The sequence below is a fragment of the Apis mellifera genome, linkage group LG8 (genome assembly GCF_003254395.2).
Source record: "Apis mellifera strain DH4 linkage group LG8, Amel_HAv3.1, whole genome shotgun sequence".
NCBI lineage: Eukaryota > Metazoa > Arthropoda > Insecta > Hymenoptera > Apidae > Apis > Apis mellifera.
The window spans coordinates 10484697-10499090 of NC_037645.1; the positions used below are offsets into that span (position 1 = coordinate 10484697).

Genomic DNA, 14394 nt, shown 5'->3' on the forward strand with positions numbered 1-14394 from the left:
GAATTCCACGATATCTAGACTTTCCATTTTTTCCTCCTTTCCCTTTCCAAATCTTCATAATATATTCCTCTTTATGTCCACTTTAACGAATCATTATAATAATTTTGTTTCGCAGTATCGTTAATCCAGATGCTTTTTTTTTTTTTTTTATTCCAAACATAGCATAAAAGCACGATCATTTATTAGAAAGCGAGATATTTATTACGAAATAAAGGAATCTTCTTCCAAAGTCTCTTGTCGTCATTAAAATCATCAAATGAATTTACGATTTAGAATGTGTGTGTATATATATATATATATATATATATATATACGAAAAAAGTTTTTATCAATTATTGAAAATTAAGGAGGGGAAAAAAAAGTCTTAAAATTTATTATATTCAATAATGACGAAACATTAACGTAATGCGAAAACAAATGAAAAATATAAATAATAAAATATATATATTTTTCACAGACTCTCACCTCTAAACCCGATGATCGTTCCGTCATCTCTAGAAAGTTGTGCAAAATTATTAATGACATTGCTTCTTAAGAAATTGACGGAAACTATGATCACGTGACATAATGCTGTCCTAAGAAATACCTAAGCGAAAAGTCGACGAATTTCCAAAGAAATTTTGAGAGGAAATTAAAATTTGTGTTACTCGAATTGGAATAATTTGTACAAAATTAAAACCTTCTTGCTTTATAAGCAAACTTCTTCAAACTTCTCAAAACGTTACCATCATGTGAAATTACAATTGTTAAAAGTAACACGATTAATTTTTTTTGATTAACAGATACAAAGTTCCAAACTCGATTAATCTTCTCTCAACATTATAATGTGATTTCAAATTATTGACAAGAGAAAGAGAGAGAGAGAGAAAAATAAGCAAACTTCTTCAAACTTCTCAAAACGTTACCATCATATTACATAAAATTACAATTGTTAAAAGTAACACGATCAATTTTTTTTGATTAACAGATACAAAGTTCCAAAATTTTTTTTATCGATTAAAATTAAATTATAATCCTTCTCGATTACTCTTCTCTCAACATTATAATGTGATTTCAAATTATTGACAAGAGAAAGAGAGAGAGAGAGAAAAGTAAACAAACTTCTTCAAACTTCTCAAAACGTTACTGTCACATTACGTGAAATTATTAAAAATAAAATTGTTAAAAATAACATGATCGATTTTTTTTGATTAAAAGATACAAAATTCCAAACTCGATTTTCTCTCAACATTACAACATGATTTCAAACTATAATTGACAAAAGAGAGAGAGAGAAAAAAAAGTAAGCAAACTTCTTCAAACTTCTCAAAACGTTACGTGAAATTACAATTGTTAAAAGTAACACGATCAATTTTTTTTGATTAACAGATACAAAGTTCTCAAAACAAACTCGATTACTCTTCTCTCAACATTACAACATGTTTTCAAACTATAATTGACAAAAGAGAGAGAGAGAAAAGAAGTAACTAATCATCGGCTGTGAGTTAACAGACACAACAACCGTACCATTCGTTAACTAAAATTGGATTATTCTTCTCAATTACCGCTCAAACATCTTTTCAAACATCTTCCAACACCGTACAACCGTCTCGTTCAATTATCAGCATTAGAAATCGGCACGAGATCACACGTTCCACTTCCCGAGCACGAAGCTCGATTCCTTATCGGGTGCACAAACATATCCAAACGAGATCCAACCGAGTGTATATATATATATATATATAATATATATATATATATATATATATATATATATATAAAGCGATCATCAATTTATATCCGATAAATAATTGAACGTCAAAAGGAGAACGATAATCAAGGATCATCAAGTGATCGTTACCGGTCATCGGCATATTTTGTAACCGTCTTTCGTCCAGAGATTCGCGATTTCAATCTCTAAGTTCGTCGTTATAATCCATCTCCTCCCTTTCCCTCCTAGTTCTCTTTCCATCCATGGTGATCTTACACCTCTGTCTTCATTCTTCTCCGCGGTAGCATCTGGCATCTGACTAGGCAGTGATATAATCCCTTCAGCATGTAACGCCTGTGTGTGAATCCCGTGACATTTAGTTCTGCCAACTGGCCGACCCGACTCGTCTCCACGGACGGACAAATTCTTGACAGCTTTTTTGTTTCGGACAGAATGTGTAGCAGGAAATTTCAAGGAATAAGAATCAATCATGTAATAATTCGATTGTTTTATAAAATCATACGATCAAGCATTTTTTTGATTTTTTTCTTTGAAATTTGAATTAAAAATTTTAAAATTTCAGAGGAACACGATTTTGAGGATCTTGAAGTTTCGATATATTGGAATAGAAATTAAATATCGTGATGTTATATATAAAGTACTTTAAAATAAATTTTGACAAGCAAAATTAATAAACCTATCAAATCATTTTTCAAATACGATTGTTTGTTAAATTTGCTTTTACAAAATTATACGATCAAACATTTTTTTGATTTTTTTTTTTTTGAAATTTGAATTGAAAATTTTAAAATTTTAGAGAAACACGATTTTGAGGAATCTTGAAGTTTCAATATATTGGAATAGAAATTGAATATCGTGATCTTATATATAAAGCAGTCTAAAATAAATTTTGACAAGCAAAATTAATAAACCTATCAAATCATTTTTCAAATATGATTGTTTATTAAATTTGCTTTTACAAAATTATACGATCAAACATTTTTTTGATTTTTTTTTTGAAATTTGAATTGAAAATTTTAAAATTTTAGAGGAACACGATTTTGAGGAATCTTGAAGTTTCAATATATTGGAATAGAAATTGAATATCGTGATATTATATATAAAGCACTCTAAAATAAATTTTGACAAGCAAAATTAATAAACCTATCAAATCATTTTTCAAACGATTGTTTATTAATTTTGCTTTTCAAAATTTATTTTAGAGTGCTTTATATATAACATCACGATATTCAATTTCTATTTTAATAAAATTGAAACTTCAAGATTCCTCAAAGTCGTGTTCCTCTGAAATTTTAAAAGATTATAATTTCATCTTTTTTTTTTTTTTTTTTTTCTTTGTAAGAAGATCTACGTACTTGGTTAAATTGCCTTCATACACCGTCCAATAAGATCTGAGAAATGAAAAGTACTAATCTTAAATCGCCGATTACACAAGATTATGCAAATTATATTCTGTTTAATTTTCCGGATACTTACGCGGCTTGCCTATGGGAAATTCGTTCGGCTAAAGTTTCTAACCTGTAGGTGTACAAATGATTTCCGTTTGTTTAACGAGCCTCGATTTATGGAAACGAGCGATACTCGGATCATAATGCGATTAAAGCAACTGCACTGTATTACGTTAATAAATATTATTACAGTTATTCGTAATCATATCTTACTTAATATATAATTTCTATAAAAATTCTCTCCTAATTTCATCTCTATTATCCAAATTGTAATTTGAAAAATTAAAAATTGTAGAATTATACAATTTGATTGATAAATACTGAACGATCGATTTGGGGACGTGTGATCGATTATTATTCGAAATATTATTCGACAATCGGCGTTTCTCACGAGTTATCAAACGAACGGAGACAATTAGCACTTTAGGTATTCACGGTGGAAGATCGACAATGGGACAATTAAATCTTGAGAAATAAATAAAATAATCAAAGAGAGAAGAAACGTAGAAACATAGCCCGAAGATCTGAATTAGCATATGTGGAAATATGGAGATTAATAATCTTTTGGAAGAGAAATTTTGGAATTTTTTTCCAATATTTTCAACATTCTCGAGGAGAGAAGGAAGATGGCGTTGTTCCGCAAAGCGAACGAAGAAGAAGAAGAAGAAACCGAGGCGCCCGATTATCGCAACAGTTACAGCCATTACCGTGATATTACCGTTAGTTACAGTAGCGTCTTCGAGACGTTGCTACATCCACCAGGAAAATTGCTCAATATCGCTCGTCTCTCGAACGCTCTCCGCTCGAGATTCCTTTTCCCTCATTTTTCCCAATAAACGTATCGTAAAATACCTTTTCGTATGTAATTTTCTTCCTCCCCTAATATAATTCTAATAAGATCGATTCATCGGTGAATCTTGCTCGATTTCTCGAAAAATCTTTAACATAATTGAAACGCACGATAATTGGATAATTGTTGGACAATTCGGCCAAAAGATGTGATAATAAATTTCTAAAACGAAAGAGCGACGAAAGAAAAATGGAGAGTTTGAAAAATTTGTGACTCGATTTCTCGAAAAATCTTTAATATAATTGAAACGCACAATAATTGGATAATTGTTGGATAATTCGACGAAAAAATGTGATAATAAATTTCTAAAACGAAAGAGCGACGAAAGAAAAATGGAGAGTTTGAAAAATTTGTGATTCGATTTCTCAAAAAATCTTTAATATAACTGTTCGATTTTTCGAAAAATCGAGAGAAATTATCTTTAACATAATTGAAACGCACGATAATTGAATAATTGTTGGACAATTCGACCAAAAGATGTGATAATAAATTTCTAAAACGAAAGAGCGACGAAAGAAAAATGGAGAGTTTGAAAAATTTGTGATTCGATTTCTCAAAAAATCTTTAATATAACTGTTCGATTTTTCGAAAAATCGAGAGAAATTACCTTTAACATAATTGAAACGCACGATAATTGAATAATTGTTGGACAATTCGACCAAAAGATGTGATAATAAATTTCTAAAACGAAAGAGCGACGAAAGAAAAATGAAGAGTTTGAAAAATTTGTGACTCGATTTCTCGAAAAATCTTTAATATAATTGAAACGCACAATAATTAAATAATTGTTGGACAATTCGACCAAAAGATGTGATAATAACTAAACTAATAAAATTCTAAATTCTATAAAATATATTGATCTAAAGCAAGAATATAAAATTCATATAACCAATGATAAAAAAACATTATTATTGGTCTATAAATAAATAAATTTGAATAATTGAAAAAAAATCACTTTTTAGATAATAACTTTAATGCATCACTAAAAATATTCCAAATAACATAATTTTATTTGGCCCTTTTCAATCTTGAATATACCCTAAAATCTTTCGTTCTAACAAAGTTAAAAATGCAACCCTAATTAAAACTACAAACAACAAACAACTATTAAAATTAATAAATTAATTAATACCCAAATTATTATTTATTAACTTGAATATTAATATAATTAAATCCTAAATTTAATGCACTTTTATGCCAAAATAATTAACAATTTATTTATTAATAAACCTTATTTATAAATAATTTACAAATTAAAGTCCTTTCGTACAATTAATTTATTTTTTATTATAGATAGAAACCAATCTGACTTACGTCGATTCGAACTCAAAACATATAAAATTTTAAAAGTCGAACAGATTTAAAAACTTAAACTACTGCGCCTAATTTTTATCTTAATTCAAGGTCGCAAACATCTTTATCTATATGGTCTATCAAAAGATATTAATTATAACTAATAATTTCTAAAAAGCGACGAAAGAAAAAATGAAAAAAAATTTTGTTTCCAGGTGGCTCGACAGTCTATCTATTTTTCTGATATACGATCATCGCTTCTTCGGCAATAGAATGATATTCCGTGTAAAACTCGGCTTGCAAGCGAGGAGGTGAAAGGTGCTCTTCTTACGTGATTTTACAATACACCCGCGTGCCCTTTCGACTCCAATAAAACCAGCCGGCTTTCGACCGATCCGATCGAACTCTTCCTCCGTGAAACGTCCTCAAAAGAACACGGTATTTTTAGAATCGTTCAAGATTCATTCGCGCAACAGGAAGTTCTGGATTGAAATGTTAAAAGGTATTGTTTCACTATATATATTAATCACTGCACGTTGAAACAACGTGTTACATAATATTTTCTCTATCATTCCTCTCCTTTTCTCCAATTTTTCTCCAAATTCAGATGTTCTTCGTTCTCGTAAATTTGTTTAATTTAATTTTTCAACGTGTTCCATTTAAAGTATCGTTTCTTGGAAAGAAATACCTGAAAAATGGGAGAGTAAGAGGCTGTTGATCAAGAAAAGGAAAGATGGAAGAAGAGCAAGGATGAAAGTGAAAGAATCGTTTCACGAAGGACGAGAAGCTGACAATTTGATCGATATATATGTACACGTCATCGCTTTCTAACGATCGTGATGTCGCATCGTTCGGGTAAATGGAGCGGCGAGAAAATTAAGTTTCGCGCGCGATTGTTACATAAATGGATCTGGTCGATGCGATTTCCTTTTTTTCCTTTTTTTTTTTGAAAGAGTTTTTTTTAATTGAAGAAGTTAGGAGAGGGAATCATCTTAGACTTTTAGGAGAATTTAATATTCTTATCTTTTTAATTATTATATAACAAGATTTAATTATTATATAATTGGGATACGAGTTACGTAATTTCAAAATTCACGGAACTTTGTAGATCGGTTGTAAAATTTACAACCAGTTGCACAACATCCATTTTGAAGGTCCAGCATAATAATCCTGAAAAGGAACAAAGGTAATTTCTATTTCCTCCTTTTCCTTCAATAAAGTCTATAAATTCACCAGAATTTCGAAATATATTTTTTTCTTTCTTATATTCCATAAGAAGAGAGAAAAATTGCCACTCTTAAACTCGATCTTAATAATTCTAGATAATTTCAAAGAGATAATCGACATTAATCATTTCCTCGAAAAATTAACCGTTTCGCCATCCATTAATTCTACCATTTCTATTCAAAAATATAAACGTATAATTTGAAAAAAAAAGAGGAAGAAGAAAATTCTTAAATCCTTGCCCAATTTTCGCGAAGATTGATTCGAGGTCCGCCATTTTCTCTTGCAAAAGCTACAAAACCTAACCTCTCACCTCTTCTCCAAACACTTCTCTTCTCCATTGCCAAACATAATAATAATCCTACGATAATCTCTCTCTCTCTCTCTCCGGTTGCATGCTCCGCACACAGACAGCTCTCTGTCAGCTCCATTGTTCGCACCTGCGTTTCCAAGTTGCCGGCGAAGAATAAATATTTAACAGGTGGTTAAAGAAGGGGAGGTTGTAGAAGTCGGTGTAGAAAGCGTGCCTCTCGTTCTATCTCTAATACATCGATATATCCCGCGACGAGAAGAAGGCGACAACGCGGCCCGCAGGTGAAAGTTTACAAAAGGATGAGAGAATTCGGACGGCGGTGCTCGAAACGTCCTCATAAATATTCAACGGGACGAATGATCCCGGACGGGGTCCTCTCTCTCTTTATAAATTTCTTGCAGGTATTTTTCAAACTTCCTCCAACTTCCCTCGAAACGAAAAAAAAGATGTTTTGATGTCGAGGAGGGGAATATTTTTATTGTTTCTTTTGTTCGAATCGAAGTTTATATCATATTTAATTAGCGCAATTTTAGAGAAGATATTGCAAATTGGCTCTCGTACATGTTGCTTCACTTGAGAAAGAAATTTCCATTGTCTACTATAAATAGAGTTTATTAGCATAATTATGTGTCCGGGCAATCAGGCTGGCGTGCTCTGTTCGACAGAGTAGGCAGACAATGTCAATCCAGGTCAAATAGTGGAATATCTAAGTATAAAGTCACGTTTGTGAAACAGCGAGAAAACACACCTTTCAATTTTATCCTTTTTCCACTGTTATAATCATTGATGCATTGATTATTCGGTAGTCGTATTGAAAAAAAAAAGAAAGAAAGAAGAAAAGGAGAAACAATGAGACAAAGTATTTTCTTACTTCGATCGTATACTCTTCTCAATTAACTTGTGAAACAGACGCTCGTATAAATTCTTCACGCGATATGATATTTTCAAGGAATGAATACAAATGAATTTGAATGAAAAGTTGGAACGTTATTTAGAAAATAAGAAATTAAGAGATTTAAATGTTTGGAAGTATATATATATATATAAAATATTAAAAAAGGAATAATATCTCGTCGAAATTCGAAGAGAAAGCAAGAGCTTCGATTCAAAATTCTTTAGCTTTATTATAATATTATTTAATTGGAATCGCAGTATATCGAAATAATTGTGAAGAAAGACGAAGGAATTGCGCGAGGGAACGTGGAATATGAGGAATTTTGCTGGTACACGAATTCCACGATACGAGGCCATAAAAATACGGCAAGTATGGAAAGAAAAATAGCACGAAATCGTTGCCGTGCCGGTTTCCAATGCATCGCTCCAAGGAGTTCATAAACTGAAAGTGGCGCGGCGATCGAGCGGATCAATTTTATTTCCTCGATGGAACGTGCCGATCTGGTGTGCGCTTACGACGGCGAGAACACGCGTATATTCGATGGAGGAGGGCGGCGATCTATCGATCTGTGAGCGCGTTCCTCGCGGATACGTGAAAATCAACCGAGTTTCGTAACGCGGAGCGTTGAAGTAGACTTCCTGTTTCTTCGGTTTGCATACCGATTCGAATCATTTTCACCTCGATTCGTTCGAATTCGAATCATTCATCAAAATCGATAATTGTATAAATATTAATCGATAATAGTTCAGTTCAGATCAGATAGTTTGCCATCGTAATTATGAAGTTTTTCTTGCAATTCATTACGTTACATCGGATAATACTTTCTCTTCAAAGAAATAATATGTGGTAATATTGTAACGGAAAATGAAAGGAGATGTTAAATAATTTCATTTCTTAAATTGCAATTCCCTTCCTTTTTATCAAATGTTCTTTATATGATATTTTAAATTCTAATTTTTTTCCTCCTTTTCTTTCTTCTTATCAAACGTTCTTTATCTTATCATATTTTAAATTTCAATTTCCCTCCTTCCTTTCTTCTTTTTATCAAATGTTCATTCAAAAGTTCTTTTTATCATATCCTAAATTCCAATTTCCTTTTTTTCTTCTTTTTTATCAAATGTTTGTCGTTTAAAAATATGTATAAAAAGAAATAAATAAATAATTTCATTTCTTAAATTTCCTTTCCTTTCTTCCTTTCCTCTTTTTATCATTCAAATATTCTTTTTATCATATCTTAAATTCCAAGTTCCTTCCTTCCTTTCTTCTTTTTATCAAATGTTCTTTTTACCATATCTTAAATTCCAAGTTCCTTCCTTCTTTCTCAAATGTTTAAAAATATATATAAAAAAAAATAAATAAATAATTTTATTTCTTAAATTACAATTTTCTTTTCTTCAATTATTACAATTTTCTTTTTATCATATCCTAAATTCCAATTTCCTTTTTTTTTTCTTCTTTTTTATCAAATGTTTATCGTTTAAAAATATATATAAAAAAAAAATTTTTATTTCTTAAATTGCAATTTCCTTTCCTTTCTATCTCTCCTCTTTTTATCAAATATTCTTTTTATCATATTCTAAATTCCAAGTTCCTTCCTTTCTTTCTTCTTTCTTTCTCAAATGTTTAAAAATATAGATAAAAAAATAAATAAATAATTTTATTTCTTAAATTACAATTTTCTTTCCTTTCTTCTTTTCTTCTTTATCAAATGTTCATTCAAATATTCTTTTTATCATATCTTAAATTTCTCTCCTTGCTTTCTTCTTTTTATCAAATGTTCATTCAAATGTTTTTTTTATTATATTTTAAATTCCAAGTTCCTTCCTTCTTTCTCAAATGTTTATCGTTTAAAAATATATATAAAAAAAAAAAAATAAATAATTTTATTTCTTAAATTCCAATTTCCTTTCTTTTTTTCTTCTTTTTTATCAAATGTTTGTCGTTTAAAAAATATAAAAAGAAACAATAATATAAATAATTTCATTTCTTAAATTTCCTTTCTTCCTTTAATAATATAAATAAATAATTTCATTTCTTAAATTTCTTCCTTTCCTCTTTTTATCAAATGTTCTTTTTATCATATCCTAAATTCCAAGTTCCTTCCTTCCTTTCTTCTTTCTTTCTCAAATATTTATCGTTTAAAAAAATATAAAAAAAATAAATAAATAAATATAATTTCATTTCTTAAATTTCCTTTCCTTTCTTCCTTTCCTCTTTTTATCAAATGTTCTTTTTATCATATCTTAAATTTCCCTCCTTCCTTTCTTCTTTTTATCAAACGTTCCTTTTTATCAAATATTCTTTTTATCATATCTTAATCCCAATTTCCTTCCCTCCATCCTTCCTTCTCGTCAAATATTCTCGTCAAATATTTGAAAATATAAATCCCGAATGCTAGAATGGTAGAAACTCGCAAGAAACTCGCGAGAACACACGTTTTACGACGCGCGCGAGGGGATATATCGTGCGGTGAACCTGCGTAACCGGTGGCCTCCACTTCCGGTTCGGATCCGGACGCGGCGCTCTCCGCGTTTCCGTGGGTTTCTGGATTACGTGCCGCCGCGCGACGCGCTGAACGTGCCGGTTCATTATGAGCCAAGAAAGCGAGAAAGAGGCGAGAAGCGGAGTCATTGCTATTCGAGGGCCGCCGCAGGAAACGGAAATTCCCGATTATCCACGAGACACGGCGAGTATCCTCGGATCTCCTCCGTATTCCGTGTTATTCACACGTTCACGCAGCGATACGGGCGTAAAATGTTGAAAATTCTCCAGTATCGATCAATATTTCTTTCTTTCTCTCTTTTCAATTATGAAAATCATAAATTACAAATTTAATAATTACGTTCATAACAACGTATCTTAATAGACAATTTTAGATTCTTATTTGTTTGATTTCTATTTGATTTTTGTTTTAAATAATATTTAAAAAAAAATATGTTACGTATTATATTTTGTCGAATTAACGATGTTTTCGATTATTTTAACGATTTGATCGGAGCTTGAAAGGGGCAAAGAAGTTTTGAAAATTTTTAATAAAGGCTTGAGCGAGACGCGAGAGATTTATGTGATTTATTTATTAATTATCAGAATCATAAATTACAAATTTATAATTACGTTCATAACAACGTATCTTTATAGACAATTTTAGATTGTTATTTGTTTGATTTCTATTTGATTTTTGTTTTAAATAATATTTAAAAAAAAAATATGTTACGTATTATATTTTGTCGAAAACACGCGATTAACGATGTTTTCGATTATTTTAAGGATTTGATCGGAGCTTGAAAGGGGCAAAGAAGTTTTGAAAATTTTTAATAAAGGCTTGAGCGAGACGCGAGAGATTTATGTGATTTATTTATTAATTATGAGAATCATAAATTACAAATTTATAATTACGTTCATAACAACGTATCTTAATAGACAATTTTAGATTGTTATTTGTTTGATTTCTATTTGATTTTTGTTTTAAATAATATTTAAAAAAAAATATGTTACGTATATTTTGTCGAAAACATTAACGATTAACGATGTTTTCGATTATTTTAAGGATTTGATCGGAGCTTGAAAGGGGCAAAGAAGTTTTGAAAATTTTTAATAAAGGCTTGAGCGAGACGCGAGGAATTTAATTTTCCTCGATCAAGGTAGACATAGGTTGTGATTCATGCCTCTGATCCTGACTTTTCTGACACATGTCGTCATCGACGCGCGTACACAGGAACACGTGTCTACTCACGCAAGCGCGTACGAAGCACGAGGGAGTTTCATTGAGGAGCAGAAAGATGAATGAGTCAAGGAAGCGGACGTCATTCACAATAAATGTCATTCTCGTGGACATGTTCTGTCAATAGCCACGCGAATTTTCGAACATTTTTTTTCTTTTTTATCGTCGCTCAATAATACATTATTCGATAGAATATTTGTTTTTGTTTTCTTTTATACGAAATTTCTTTTAAAAATATTCTTGAAAAATATTTTTTTGAATAATATCTACGATAAATCCAACCAACCAAAAAAAGATTTAGAGTCGAATTTATTACGTTTTAAAGAAAGAATTACTCCAATTTCTTCCCAAATTCGAAACACTCAACTACTTTTCACTCATATTTCAATCTTTCTCACAGATAAATTTTTGATAGAAAGATTCTTAAAAATATTCTTCTCACCGAGTCTGTAGAAAATAAAATTCTCTCGAATTATTTTTCTGATACGTTTCGATTGGATCGAAAAATATCCTCGGATAATTTATTCTCGGCGCAGTGTCCACTCGTGAAAAATAACTCAGAGTGAAAGTTCCTCCTCCCCGTTCATTTTCATCGAATGGAAAAGAAAGAAAAAGACAATTCGAGAGCAGCTTTCGAGAGAGTTTTCCTCTCCGAGTTTAACCAATTAACGAGCATCCGTCGATTAAATGGAAAATAGCGCGAAAAACACCAGCGGGTCGGCTACTTTTCCTCGAGAGAGGGGAAAAAGGCGATTCGGCCGGTTGCACTCGCCGCCGCGTAAAAAATCACCGTGAAACGGCCACGTGGGCGTTTTCGACGGCTCTTATTTCTATCGAATGGTTTGGCCGCCGAGTCTCGACAAGTTTTCGATCGTGCAAGTAATCGAAGAAAATTTTGTACGTTCGAGGAATTAATTAATGATATTATATTATATATATTAAGGATTAATTAATTAATGAAGAATTAAAGGAAGAATGGTATTTTTGTTTGCATCGAATAAACTAATGAAAGATCAGATATATAATTTTAATTTTAATATTTAATGTAGAGAATTTTAAAGTAGAGAATTGAATTTTTCTTCTGCTGATAATTTAATTTTCTTTACATGATATAGTTATAATAATTATTATTATAATTTCAATATTAATTGTTAATACATTATTTTAGATTTATTTTTAAATAAATTCTCAAACTTATTTTTATTAAAAAAAATTATAATATTGAGATTATTTGAATAGTAATTCCAATTATTATTTTATTAAAAATTTTACGTTCAATTGACGAAATTGTAAATCCATTCTTTTCAATTAAATCAATTGGTCACCAATGATATTGATCCTATGAATATCCAGAATTTAATAATATTGAATTTGATTCATATATTACTAAATTATAGAAATTTAAATCAATTTCGATTATTAGAAACAGAATAATCGAATGATTATTCCAATAAAAATTCCATTACGATTAATTACAACATCAACAGATGTTATTTATTCTATAATTTTGAAAAATCAAACTATTCCAATAATATTATATATATAATTATATATATATATATATATATATATATATATATATATATATATATATATATATATATATATATATATATATATATATATAACTATTCCAATAATATTATATAATTATATATATATATATAACGAGCTTCCAAGTTTCTTCTCTTTTAATGTAATATCGAGAGAGAGAGAAAAAAACTGGTTTAATTGCTCGTACGTAATAATATAAGCAAGGTGAAACTCGAACGTCGAAGAAAACGACGAAAGGTCGTCAGACGAACTTCGGGTGAAAGACGCCATTGTTCTTTTCCTTTCCTCCAAGTGGTATTAATTGGAATTAATTAGAAGAAATTTCGCCTCGAAATATCCTAAAAAGACTTTAAGTGGAAAAAAGAAATAAATTACACGAAGAACGAAGAAGATGGAAATTGACAAAAATTAACAAGTGTATGAAAATTCGAATTTGTTATTAAATCTGTATATTATATATTTTGCAATATGTTTTTAATTTTCAAAAAAATAAAAAGATTAAAATCGATTTACAATTCTAAGAAAAATGTAAAATAGAAATCAATGGTTGGAAGAAATGAAGAAAATAAATTTATCAATGACACGATTGATGAAAAAAAAAAATTCAAGATTTCTGATCGAAACTTCGTCAAACACGACATACATTTACCACGCAATTTGTCGATACACACTTTTTTCCACGATTTCTAAACACCTTCCATTCAACCCGATCTCGACGAAAATTTTCTCCTCCACTGGTTTCAAATCACGCGTGCGAATTCCTCGTTGGACCAACACAAAACCGAGATGAAGAAACAAAGAAATCTCACGCAAAAAAGTCGATGCACACCAAGGGAAGAGGCTTCCAATTCGTCTGAATCTATCTGAATCAATTCAAAATCGAAATGGTTGGGAGAATTCATTTAAAATTTTACTATCTAATTCGAGAAAAGAAAGGAAAACGATATATTTTGAATAAAGACCGGTTTTGTAGATCGATAATATTTTATGGAGCAAATCGAGTTATTGCGTAACATATATAAATAAAAAAAATCGAAAGATGATCAAGAAAGACACGATTATTTACGTTGTACGTGTATTGTAATGACACTTTTGCAATTTGCATATTTTATGAGTGAATATACAGTCCCGTTTTATTGGCCTGTTCAATGCCAATCAATTCGGCTTTTCTTCTTTTCGTGTCTTAATATTTCAAAGTGCTAAGATATACTAACTTGTGCTCTTATTTCAAATTGTGCAAAAGATAAGATACAATGCATGCCAATATAATCCTTGAACATTTTCTTAAAACTAAAGCAACGTGAAACGGAGGAAATCTGATTGAAAAGAGAGAAAAAATGGTTATTTTAGTGATTGAATTATCTTTGACAGATAATTTAAATAGA

At 30.2% G+C, this 14394-nt stretch overlaps 1 protein-coding gene across 7 annotated transcripts in view; it reads right to left on the minus strand.

Moving 5' to 3' along the window:
- The window catches only part of LOC102655072 (microtubule-associated protein futsch-like), a 65059-nt gene that overhangs the window by 10623 nt on the left and 40042 nt on the right, over window positions 1-14394 (minus strand). The gene's annotated exons all lie outside the window — the stretch shown is intronic.